The following is a 13,614-nucleotide window of genomic DNA, read 5'->3' as shown; positions in this document are numbered from 1 at the left end:
CAAACATCTTTCTAGATACTTAAATGACTACACCTACTGTTTCAATTAATATTAGTAATGCCCTACTCACATCAATTTCCTATAAATATGGAACATTCATGTTGATAAGTTCATTAAGGTTTCCAAATGTTACTTTGGAAATAAATTACTTTATCATATTTCTCTAACAATAAATACAATTCATAAGTGTCCATAAAAAAACTGCCTAAGATTTTGATGTTTCAAACCAAAGCAACACAGCCTGAAGGCTAATTTCAAATTTCTGTCACTGTCAGACTTCAAGGAAGGTAATGTTGTTCCAGGAATTTCTGGTTTACAAGACAAAATTTTTTGTATATTAAGACAAGGTCATTTCAAGGATGTTTAAAATGGTGGCAAATGGCCATCATTATTTTCACAATAATGAACTTTTTTTTAAAGAAGTTTCAAACATGTCATTTAAATTTAGGTTTTCCAAGGAAGCAAAAGCTCTCTGTATGGTCACTGGGGCTTTTTCTCTTGCTCATTGTTCCCCTCTAGCCCATTTCAACTCTGCTGAAGCAAAGTTAATGGTACTTCCTTGTCAGTAATTTTCTCAGCCTCCCAAAGCACAGCAGGATTAGGAGAAAGGAAGCAGTAAATTCAGTGTAAAGTTTGATCTCATTCTCTAGGTATTCTGTCAGTTTTGAAGTGGTGAGGTGGTAAACCTTCATCTTAGAATTTGCGTTGAAGGCAGAATAGCAAAGCATGTCAACATGTGATATAGGCTAAAAACAGAATTGAGTCTGCCTGCTTTTGAACATATGAGGGAACAAAGGAACCAGAGTTGAGAAACCATCAAATGGTGAAGTAAATATGATGAATTACAAAGAAAAAAAGTTCAGTCCATGGGAAATACCATTTCCTTAGCATCCTAGTAGAAAGGAAGAAGCTATTTTCAGCAAAGTTCAAACTTATCTTGAAGTAATGGCCTACGGCTTCTTTGGTTTCCCTCGCAAAAGGCTTCTAGGAGGGGAGCTCAATTATATGGGTAAATTATATAATGTATAAGTGACAATTTAATTCAAAATAAGGAGATTTGATGTAGAAATCTTAAATGAAGACTATTGAAAATAGGACATTTGTAGCTATTAAACTGTGTAAACTTGGGGCAGAATTATCATAAGTGAAGTAGTATTATTAATGGGAGATTAGTCAGATTAGGAAGTGCAGCTACTAACTAATAGAAATGTGTTAGTCCAGGGACCAAACTGTATAAAAGCTCTTATTGTGGTAATAATGTTGTAGAATCATACAGCATGGAAACATGCTGACCATCAAGGACCCATTTATATTCAACCTACACTAATCCCATGTTATAATTCCCGTCAACTCCCTGCAGATTCTGCCGCTCACCTACATACCAGGAGTAATTCATAGTGACCAATTAATTTACCAACTCAACATGTTTTTGGGATGAGGGAGGAAACTGGAGCACCCTGAGGAAACCAATGCAGTCACAGGGAGAACATTCAAATTCCACACTGGAGTTCAGGATTGAACCTGGGTCATTGGCGGTGTGAGGTAACAGCTCTACTGGGTCCACCACTGTACTGCCTCGTGTTACCCTCAAAATACTGGGTGGTCAGTCCAGGTCTCCATTGGTCTGCTATCTACCACTACATAAGCCTGTTTCATTGTCGTATTGTTGGTGATCTAACCTGCGATACCACTTGAGACTCTCTGCCTGGGTGAAGAGAATCTGTGGACACCCAAAAGGACCAAAAACACCTATCAAAGAGTGATCTTATGGAGAGAATTTGGATCGCATCGTCATTCCATCCAAATAATCATTTGCAAAGAAGAGCAGCCAACTTCATTCTAGATTGAGTTCTGGGTCAACAACAACTGCATCCTTATGGAAGAAGATCATTGCAATATCTACAATTCCCCCAACAGTCTCAGTGACCTCAAGGAATATTGGACTCAAAACATTGAATTTCACTATTTATAGTAGATTTGGATATTTGATCCAAATTGCAACAATATAGTGACATCCAAAAACATATATGAATGTAAAGAAGGGCCAACAGAGGGTTTAAGGTATGACCTGTATTGAACAGCAATATTTAAGATGGATTCTGAATTAGTTCCACATATTCAGCAGCAAACAGGAGACTTCAGAATGTATTCTATGTACTGTAAGTATTCTTCTATTCTGTGGTCATACATCGGGAAATGTTTGCTGACCTCAATTATGAGCTAATCTCTTTTTCGCAGCATTTCAGCAGATTGCTAAAAACTTATTAATGACCATTAGTCTGGGGAAAGCTCCACAAAATAAATTTCCACATATTTTTGTTCTTAGGACCTGTCGGGAATTCTTGTTCACCTTAACATTTAGCAACCAGACTGAATATATTCAAATCTAAAGATGAGGTAGCTGTGCACATGAACTCAAATAAAATGTGCTTAAGTATTTGTAGGAGCTGTAGTATTCAAGACGAGGCAAGGCTACAAAATGTTTTCATTTTGCATGTCACACCAAACAAAACAAAGAGAAAGGAAAGTAATCATTGCATTTCATTTCCTTTCTTCTGAAAAATGTCTTTAGAATACAATCAAAACAAGTAACAAATTTCCCAAAGATAAGCTAACTAATTCAGTTTCACCAACTGATAAAAGGCCACCTCAACTTTGGCTAATAAACAAAAGGACGATTTTGAACTCACCATCTTTCAGACAAAGATTTTGGTCACCCTTCCTGATACCCCCTTTGAGGTTGGGTGCCAAATGTTGTTTGATAATCAATCACATGATTGTATCATGACAGTTGTTACAACAATAACTTTCATTTGTGTAGCATTGTTTAAAAAAGATTAATATGTCAACACTATGCTTTATCGAAAGATTAAAGAGGACATTGGGGGATCTTTGAATCATATTTTGGGATATGAGCATCGCTGGCAAGGTGAACATTTATTGCACATAGCTAACTGTCCTTGAGAAGCCACCTTCTTGAAATGCTGCAGTCCCTCTGATGATGGTACTCCCACTGAATCCAAAGCTTGGTCATGGACACAGGCATAATGGACAGTCTTAAAGAGAAAAAAGAGCTATAGTTGTGAACAGGTTTAGGGGAGGAATTCCACATCCTATAGTTTTGGCAGGTGAAGTTGCACCCACCAATGGTGGACAGCTGAAATTTTGGGACAGAATTGAAGAAAAGCAAGTATCTAGGCTGGAGTAAGGGAAAATGGTGGAAGCTGAAAACAAAACAAATGCTAAAGCCTGAGCCCTTGCTTGACCAAAAGCTATTGTGGGTCAGCAAGATTAGGGCTGATGGGTGAATAGGGTTTGGTGGGATTTAGGCATTGCTTTGAATGATCTGAAATTCTAAGAGCATAGAGTGAGAGAGGTTAACCAGGAATGTATTGGAATAGACATATGCAGAAGCAAAAAAGGCTTGGATTACCTTAAATATGCTATATAAATGCAAAACGCTGTTATACAACCATCAGATATTTTGGACATCATTTAGAAAATGGTGTTACTCAAAATGGCATTAACTGGCATTTTGGAATAGCATTTCAAAATAGTTCAGTGCTGCCCGGGTAGAGAATCTGAGCTGTGAAGCATTATTGATTACCAGAGATTCATGGCGTAATATGTCAGCAGCAATTACATGGAAAGATTAATTCTGTTTTCATTTTATTTATGTTTACCATCATGCACAGCAACCAATAAAGTTTAATTGTTAATATGCAGAGTTAATCAATCACTAACATAGAACAACATCTGCACTATGAGGTAAGATAGAACGTGGCATGTTGTGACACTTAGTTAAGTTACTGCATTAGGAGTTCAGTGACTTAGACAAATGAATTAAAATTTTCCTACAGCAACTGGGTGAAGATACGGTAAATTAAGTAAATAATAGCTATTGTCTTTTTTCTGACATCGACAACCTGTACTTAAATTATAAGTTAAACATGATCAGACAAGCCAAGGCATTTTGTGGAACCACTGTCAAACAAACACTCACACTGGACCAACTAATTGGGGTAAATGACAAAATGATTGATCAAAGAACTTTTAAGTACAGAAGAGAGGAACAAGAGGTAGAGAAGTGTGGAGATTTAGGTAGGGCATTACAGTGCTTAAGGATGATGAAATCACCGCTACTAATAGTGGAGCCATTTTATAGTGGACATCCCTTTAAAACTGAGATGAGGAGGAATATCTTCAGCCAAAGGGCGGTGAATCTGTGGAATTCATCACCACAGAGCGCTGTGGAGGCCAAGTCATTGGGCCTATTTAAGACAGAGATTGATAGGTTTTTGATTAGTAAAGGGGTTAAGTGTTATGGGGAGAAGATGGGACAATGGGGTTGAAAAAAGTCAGCCATGATTGAATAGTGGAGCACACTTGATGGGCTGAATGGCCTAATTCTGCTCCTATATCTTATGGTCTTATGGTCTATTTAATTCAAGAACAACCAAGAGGCCAGAGTTGGAGGGACTTTTGTATCTTAGAGGAATTTAGGATTGGAGGAGATTACAGCAATAGAGAAAGTCAAGACACCATGGGGTGTGTAAACTTGAAAGAGAATTGTAAAATATGGCCTGGGAAAAATCATTATGATGTTGCCATTCACTACTGCCACAACAGTTCCTTCCCCAGAACAATCATCTGCATCAAATGCATTAAAATTCACCAAAATGCTTTTCTGTGGTATTAATTGCATTATAAATAGGAAAATTGTTGTCACTTAAGAACAATGATAGGCATCATCCTTCAGTTGGTGGTACTCATTTATTAACCAGTAAAGCTCAAGATCTTGTTCTGCTTTTTCGCTAATGGAAATTGGAATAAGTCAAATATATCTTACTATAGCTCATCTATTTTAAATTCAGAAACAGCCAGGACCTCATCCAAGAAAGCTTTCTAGACATTGCACAGCTGGGGGCAGTATTGTCAAATTATGCAAAAATTGCCTTTGTTTTGTTTAAACTATCATAATCATCCATTATTAAGAACCCTGTAATTTTCAATGTTGTTGGAATGAAAATAATATGGTGCATGATTCTACGTAGTACTAGCTTACATCATACCTCCCTTTTAGATAGATGACGGCTTCTCCAGGAATATCTGAATTGCTTCAAGAGAGTTTTGCAGGATTCCCCCTAAAAATATTTCTGGATTTTTTTTTAATGAAGCCAAGTTATTTTTTATCATAACAATGTTTGAGGTGACTCAAAGCCAGCCTTCTACAGTCAACTTCTCTTGTAAGAGAGTTTCATATAAGAACATAAGAAATAGGAGGAGTAGGCCATCTGGCCCGTCGAGCCTGCTCCACCATCCAATAAGATCATGGCTGATCTGGCCGTGAACTCAGATCCACCTAACTGCCTTTTCCCCATAACCCTTAATTCCCCTACTATGCAAAAATCTATCTAACTGTGCCTTAAATATATTTCATGAGGTGGCTTCTACTGTTTCCGTGGGCAGAGAATTCCACAGATTCTCTACTCTCTGGGAAAAGCAGTTTCTCCTCATCTCTGTCCTAAATCTATTCCCCTGAATCTTGAGGCTATGTCCCCTAGTTTTAGTCTCACCTACCAATGGAAACGACCTTCCTGCCTCTACCTTATCTAACCCTTTCATAATTTTATGTTTCTATTAGATCACCTCTCATTCTTCTGGATTCTAGTCATGTCTAGAAACCTGAAACAGACTTTAATTCTGGACTAATACACCTCAGAAGTTAGCAGTTACATTTTTAATAACATTGAACATATATTTCTAATTTATTTATTCAATGTTGTAAAAATATTTTAGAATTATGTTGCTTCTTATAAATGTGAATTTGAAAGTTTTTCAAGAAAGAACTTCCACAATTAGTTTGTGCAGTATTATTCTGTCCACAGTCCCACTATCTGGGACTGAGCATGCCATTAAATTATGGCAATATTCAATTAAAAAATACCTTGCACCCTACTCCTGGAAAATAGTCAAATATAGTAGCCTGGAAAATCAATCGGGTGAAGGATGGTTTGCAAAAAACAACCAATGCTTCCTAGCACTCAAAGTGCATAATACAACTTTGCATCATATGCTTTGATGCATGTGATTCATTCCTGCAGGATCACATTTGGCATGCAATTGTCTTCAATTGGCAAGCAACATATACTTGATGTTACTGATGCAACATTGGAGCAGGAATCAAAGAGTTTCCTCTGAAAGGAAAATCAAAGAATTCTGACGAACAGTTTTCGACCTGAAATGTTGACTCTGTTTCTTTTTTCCTGTTAACTCTTTCCACAGATGCTGCCTGACCTGTCAAGTGTTTCCAGCATTTTCTATTTTTATTTCAGGATTTGATAGGAGAACAGCCCTAACCAAAGAAATAAAGCCTAATCAAGTCCTCATTAAAGGGCCGCCATTGTGTTTGGGGAGCTCACAAAAAAAGAGGTAGTAATGAATTATTTTCCAATGCAGAGTTTGGCCAGATGTTTCTATAAGTCATTCCATTTTCTTGAAGTGTTGGTGAGGGGTGTTCCTCAACCAGTCCTCTCTCCAGGTTTCCGCATTCACAAGCATCAGCAAAGTGGGGCAAAGCTGACAAATCAAATGAAACGGATCTCATAACAGGCCAAACATTCAAAGCATCCTGAGCATGAGCTGTGTTACTGACCTGCATTTGGAACTCATCATGAAAATGCAGCTTTTGCTGACCCATATTTGGGGCAGCACAGTGGTGCAGTTGGCAGAGCCACTGCCTCACAGCTCCAGAAACCCAGGTTCAATCCTGACCTCAGATGCTCTCAGTGTGGAGTTTGCACATTCTCCCTGTGACCACGTGTGGTTCCCCCAATTTCCTCCCACATCCCAAAGACATGCAGGTTGGTAGGTTAATTGGCCACTGTAAGTTGCCCGTAGTGTGTAGGTGAGTGATTGAAGGGGAGGGTTGATGGGAATGTGGGGAGAATAATGTGTATTTGGGTAGGATTAGTGTAAAAATTGGTGCTCGATGGTTGGCCAGACTTGATAGACCAAAGAGCCTATGTCTGTGCTGTATACCTCTGTGACTCAATCATTATAAAACTTGTATTTGATAATTAATTTAGAATTAATTTTTGTAGTGATGACATTGGGAGCTTGATTCTCTAATTTGGATATGCTAATTAGTCCATTTTAGAACCCTAAGATTCCCCTTGGCTCCTGCAGTGGTTCCAGTAGAGTATGCAACTTTAGGGACTCCAACCACAGCAAGATGTTTGCCCTTTGCATACAATTCCCAAAGTTACCTGCAATAAATATATGCAACCACATTTAAAGGAGGAATTTCTTTAGCCAGAGGGTGGTGAATCTGTGGAATTCTTTGCCATAGATGGCTTTGGAGGCCAAGCCATTGAGTATATTTAAAGTGGAGGTTGATAGGTTCTTGAGTAGTAAGGGTGTCAAAGGTTAGGGGGAGAAGGCAGGAGAATGGGGTCGAGAGGGAAAAATAAATCAGCCACGATCGAATGGCGGAGCAGATTCAATGGGCCAAATGGCCTAATTCTGCAACTATGTCTTATGGTCTGAAGTCCAGGAATTGAGCCAATGCACACACAGAATACGTATGCAGTCCTGGAGAAGATTGGTCGGATCTCCTTCAGAACACATATCTTAGCACACATGTTCAGTCCACAGGAGTTTCCGGTTGCCTGCCACTTTAATTCACCACCCCACTCTCACTCCGACCTTTTCTCAGGTCTGATGAAGTCTCCCTCATCTGCAATTTTAACTATTTCTCTTTCCTCAGATGCTGCCTGGCCTGCCTAGTTGTTCAAGCATTTTCCATCCCACACACATAAATCCAGACTGCCAGGCAAGTCCCACCACCTACCATTAACAATTACACAGGCCTAGTATCTTAAAGTGCTGATAACTGCTCCCATTAAGCCATCCTATCACAAACATTCCCTTTGTTCTACACTTCTCTCCCCCACCTTCCCTCCCACTAATAACCTACTTGCAACTCTCTATTTCTCACTTCGGGTGAAGGGTTGCAGACCCAGGGCGTTGACTGTTTCTCTTTCCACAGATGCTACCTACGCTGAAGAGTATTTCCAGCATTTTCCGTTTCTGTTTCAGATTTCCAGCATTTTGCAGTTTTTATTATTTTCACCCACTCTTACCTTTCTGTCTGTGGCCTCCTACAATGAGGCCCAACGCAAGCCTGAAGAACAGCACCCCATCTTCTGCCTAGGCACATTGCAGCCTTCTGGACTCAATGTTGTCTTCCCCAGAGCTCATAATTTTTTTCACTCTTTCTTTCTGTCTGTCTCAGAACTGGCCATTTCTGCCTATCATTGTGTTGGCTCAGTTTCTATTCTATTTGTGTAATCAGTCCTGCTAGGCATGCCCCACAGCCTCACTATTTACAACACATGACACAGATAAGGGATCTTAATGTGCTGATTACTGCACCCTTTAAACCATTTGGATTCACCCTTTCCCTTTGTTCTACACATCCCTCACCACCTTCTCCTGAAAACTAATTTGCACTTCCCTCTTTCACAGATCTGACAAAAAGCCCTGGACCAGAAACATTACCTGTTTTTCCTTCCACAGATGCTGTCTGACCTGCTGAGTGTTTCCAGCATTTTCTGTTTCTGTTACACATTTCAGCACGTGCTTTTAGACACTGCACAACTTCTGGGCCACTTTGTTTCTAGAGTTCCCTGTGTTCATTATGGAATACAAATGATAAGAAGATTTAAAACGTATTGAGAGCCACGAAGTTTCATTTGTCCATTAAAGATATATCAGAAAAGATTACAGGTCCCCCTAGCTTAAGAACACCTGACTTACGTACAGCCCGTACAAATGAGCAAGCATTTGAGAGACCAGTGGGATGTAGGACTGCAGGCATCTTCCGCCACCTGGGAACTTGGTTCGGTGCTGCATTTCTGACTTGCTAACTGTTCGAGTTATAAACAGTTCACATGAATAGAACCCTGCTGTAACCTGGGTTTGAACTGTATAGCGGAATACTGAGTGTACTAATAAGGATATTCAGAGTAGAGAATCATGAGTTCCTAAAGCTGAATTATAGTCCCAACAAGCATGCTTTAAAAGTTGAAAAACTCATTTATATTCTCTGATATTTTAGAGATTTATCTTTGATTACCGCTCAACTTGAAGTAATTGTCAAACTTTTGCAGGGAAAGAGTTAAAAAATATTCTCTCAAGCCAGACATTCACTGCCTGCCTGTTACATGGTTTCTCAAGAACAGCTCTCCCAATGTCATCACTACTTCTAAAATTCATTTTAAATTAGTAACCAAATATAAGTTTTATAACAACGTGGGTCAATGAAAGCTGTGCTTTCATTAGGAGTTCTCAATGTAGGTCAGTAACACATCTCATGCTCAAGAGAAAGACGCTTTGAACATTTAGCCTGTTACGGGATCAGTTTCATTTGATTTGTCTGATTTGTCTGGATAGCATAATTGCTGGAGTCTAACTGACTTTTAAAAGATCCAGCATTTAATCAGCAGGTTATGCAGGCTGCCCAGTCTAGACTGATTTGAAGGCACTGAAACTACACTGACTTTTTACGGTTTGTGTTCAACAAAGTGATTAGTTTAAACAGCATATTTAGATGAAAGCAGAAACTGATTTTTCAAAGCTTTGATTTTGTGTCAGCTATTGAAAAGTAAGAGAGGGATTTAAGCACTCAAGACGGGGATAAAGGACAGATTGTATCATAATTTTCCAAGTAAAGCCACTATAAAAATCATTTTGCCTTCTCTGATTGAATCTGCAGTTTAATGTCGTTTATATACATAACAAATTAATCTAACATTTTAAGAGATGGAACCACAACAACTAAAATACTTCCAAAGATTGTTGATAAGTTTTTTTGCCGTTTGACTCCCTCAATGCTTCATGAGTTCCTCTAATTGTTAGCTGAACAGCACAAACCAAGGCAGTTTCAGTTTGACTCCATGATTTCTGCACTGAGTTAGCTAATAGGATGATATAATTTGCCTAAACACTCCTGGATTAGATAAGAAAAATGGACTAATGTCTCTGTTCTTAACTATTATCCAACTACCCTTACTACAAGCACACATGAGAAGAAAATGAGTAGGTCCCAATGAGGAACACAGTGTCAAAGAATGATAATGCACAGGAGCCAACTCTGTCTATGTCATACACTATAACTGAAGGAGTTCTGTGATTACTTTCACCCTGCACCCCCAGAGCATCACAATTGCTTTCCTCTTGAGAATTGAGCTTAATCAAAGTTACTATGGAATCTCTTATCACCATCATATCAATTGTGATAAATCTTCTCTTCCCAAGCTGAATAGCATCCGAATAGTACTGAGCGTCAAAATAAAAACTGCAGATGCTGGAAATCTGAAATAAAAGCAGAAAGTGCTGGAAACGTCATCAGGTTAAGCAGCACCTGTGAAAAAATAAAGAGGCTTAATGTCTGACAAAGCATTTTCAGGCTGAAATGTTAACTCAGTTTATCATTTCTCAGATGATGGCTGACCTGCTAAGTATTTCTAGCATTTTCTTTTTTTATTAGGAATATTTACGACCATAGTTCAAAGTTAAAATAGTACCTCCACCAACAGTTAATGTGTCAAAGATACTTGTGGACACCACAACAAAAGAAATAGAGGGGAGAAATTTGTTTTTGATCTCTAGCACCAAATTCATCCGAAAGTATCACCTGTAATCAACTTCAGTCACCTGCATTTGCCCTATTGAAGACAATGGAATCAAATGTGTGGAGGTGAGTACAACTTTTGCATACCTTTGGCATTGATGTTCAAAGATGAATTTGCCCCTCTATAATCTTAAGAAGGAATTTGTTGTTACTTAGGCACGCTCAAGGGACTTCAAAACTCAAAATGTGTACCATAGAAGTGCATTTCATAAATCTGACTTTCAAGTCCAGACTTCCTGAGTCCTGTGGACTTCATTGTCTGTGATTAGTGCTAAATGTGCCATATAGCAGCAGCAGTACATTGTGCTTTGCTTCCAAAGATTCATTGACTTCAGAGAGACAAGCGACATTAATTCCAAGCACGTTTCGGTATGATTTTGTTTAAATTAGACTGCCTAATAAACTTCAGGAACAGGTAGTTAATCGAAATAATTGTTATGAGGTGATACATATTTACCAACTTATCAGAAATGATGACTCTTTTCCATTGAAAATAAGCATAATGTACCAATGACACAAGTTCAATGTTGAATGTTTAATTAGCATTATCAACAGCAGAAAAATCTGTGAGTTCTCAGAACATTCATTTTTGTTAAGGAATTTGAGGAGATCATTCAGTTTATCGATCATATTTGTCATCCACATTCTGTTTTAGCAATCACTCTAATGCATTTTTGGCTAACAATGTAATGAACCTCTGGAACAAATAATTGAATTAATTACAAAAGTTGGAATCTAATGTCCAAAAGTGAAACAATTACAAAGGAAGAGTCCTAGAATATTAAGGAAATCAGGCCTAGAAGATTATGCCTTATCACCTTCCTAATGAACCCACAAGTAATAATAACCCAGCTCAGTAGTCAGGGTTGCCCTATGGAACATCAGACATTTCAGGTAATTTAAAATCTTATCCTACTAGGGAAACTGGGCATACCTTTCCACTTAACCACTATTAAGATTAGCTACATCCCTTGGCAAAGACAATTGAGAACTGGACGCAATTCTCTTACTAACCTTTTGAAAAGTAGACACATCAGGGAACATGAGTAAATAAACTACATCATAGAAATTCAACACATGACGAATGAAATAGCAATAAAATGCAATAAAAAATGCAGTTTGCTGACACCAGTTCAATAATGATGGGTTGAGACTTCTAATTCAATTTACAGAAGCTACTCTTGCTGCAGAGGCCAATATTGCACATGCACAAGGAACGTTTCCATAAAAGGAGGCAATTCTGAATGTGAATACCATCTTTCAGCTCCCGGGCTCCCAGTTCTCATTGGTGATATTTGTATCAAACTCACTGGATGGATTTTCATCTTTACCCTCAGGGTAGTAATCTAATAGAGTGGATCATCTGCACCCGATTTCAATTCCACTGTAAACAATGGGAGGGCAATCCTCTAGGCCAGATTACAGTTCAGGCTGTAATTTAGCCTATTATCCTATTTTCAAAAGTGCCAAAGCAGTTTTAAGACAGACCCACTTTCTACCAACTGTAAAATCTCATCTGCACATTATACTTCATGTCCTACCAAAGGAGAGGCAGAAATTACCACAGTACTGCAACCAGAACAAACCCTGCATTTAAGTCAGGGATAAAAAATGTCCCTGGTTGGCTTTACTGAATTGACACCATTGCGATAGGGTGCACTCTTGCTCATCTGGTAGTATTCTCATCTCTGATGTGGAAGGTTTCTATTCCAAGCAAATCCAAAGGCCATACTGAGGGAATGCTACATTGTCAGTGGTGTGATCTTTTGGATGAAATGACAAACCAGAACATCATCTGTTCTCTTGGATAGATATAAAAGGTCACAAAGCACAATTTCAAAGAAGAGCAGGGGAGTTATAAGATAAGATTTTTTTATTTCTTTGTTAGTCACATGTACATCGAAACACACAGTAAAATGCACCTTTGCATGGAATGTTCCAGGGGCAGCCACAAGTGTTGTCAAGCTTCCAGCGCCAATATAGCATGCCCACAGCTCCTAACCTGTACGTCTTTGCAATGTGGGAGGAAACCGGAGCACCCAGAGGAAACCCACGCGTACACAGGGAGAACATATACACTCCTTACAGACAGTGGCCAGAATTGAACCCAGGTCGCTGGCACTGTAATAGTGTTACATTAACCGCTACACTATCCCTGGTATCTTGGCCAATACTTATCGCTCAAATAGCTCGACTAAAACAGATAATTTTATTTTACTCTTTGTGGTAGCTTGCTTTAGCAAATTGGTAGTTTCATTTTCAATAACAAAGTCAAGACTTCAAAAAGTACTTTATTTGCTGTGAAGTACTTTGGACCATTCTGTGATGGTTAAAATCACCATGTAAATGCAAGACTACATTTTAATTTCCACCTTGGATACAGGCAATGAGTGTTTCAACACTATCTCCTTATACTATTTTTGAATATCTGCCTTTTAACCCTTAAGTATTCTGCAAAGATCCAAAGCCTGTAGAAGACTACTATTTTTGGATTATTCTGGATTCAAATGAAAGAAGAACTTTATCTTGCAGTTCTCTCCATATTTTAGTTTCCTTTTAAAATATTCACCAATAAAAAATTTAAGATTAAGAGGAATGTGGAAATATATGAAGGAAAAGAAATGTATGCAGACACTGAAAATGCCTGTGCTGAAAAGGTTAAGATAGTGACACAGCTGATATTTTGGTAGCTTTGGGCTACAGAGGTACCATGAATTTGAACCTCTGCTATGTGTGCACAATGTTATTTATACACATGGGAGAAATGAGCAACATTTGACTTTTAAACCATAACTAATTAATCTATAGACTGAAATGTCAGTATTGCATTCCTTTATTACTGCTTTATCCATTTAAAGGCAGCCTGGCATTTGTACATTAAATTTTCAATTCATGCAGCTCAGACCAATTGTACCCTG

This window comes from Pristis pectinata, chromosome 16 (genome assembly GCF_009764475.1).
Source record: "Pristis pectinata isolate sPriPec2 chromosome 16, sPriPec2.1.pri, whole genome shotgun sequence".
NCBI classification, from domain to species: Eukaryota; Metazoa; Chordata; class Chondrichthyes; order Rhinopristiformes; family Pristidae; genus Pristis; species Pristis pectinata.
Note: the sequence above shows the minus strand (reverse complement) of the source record.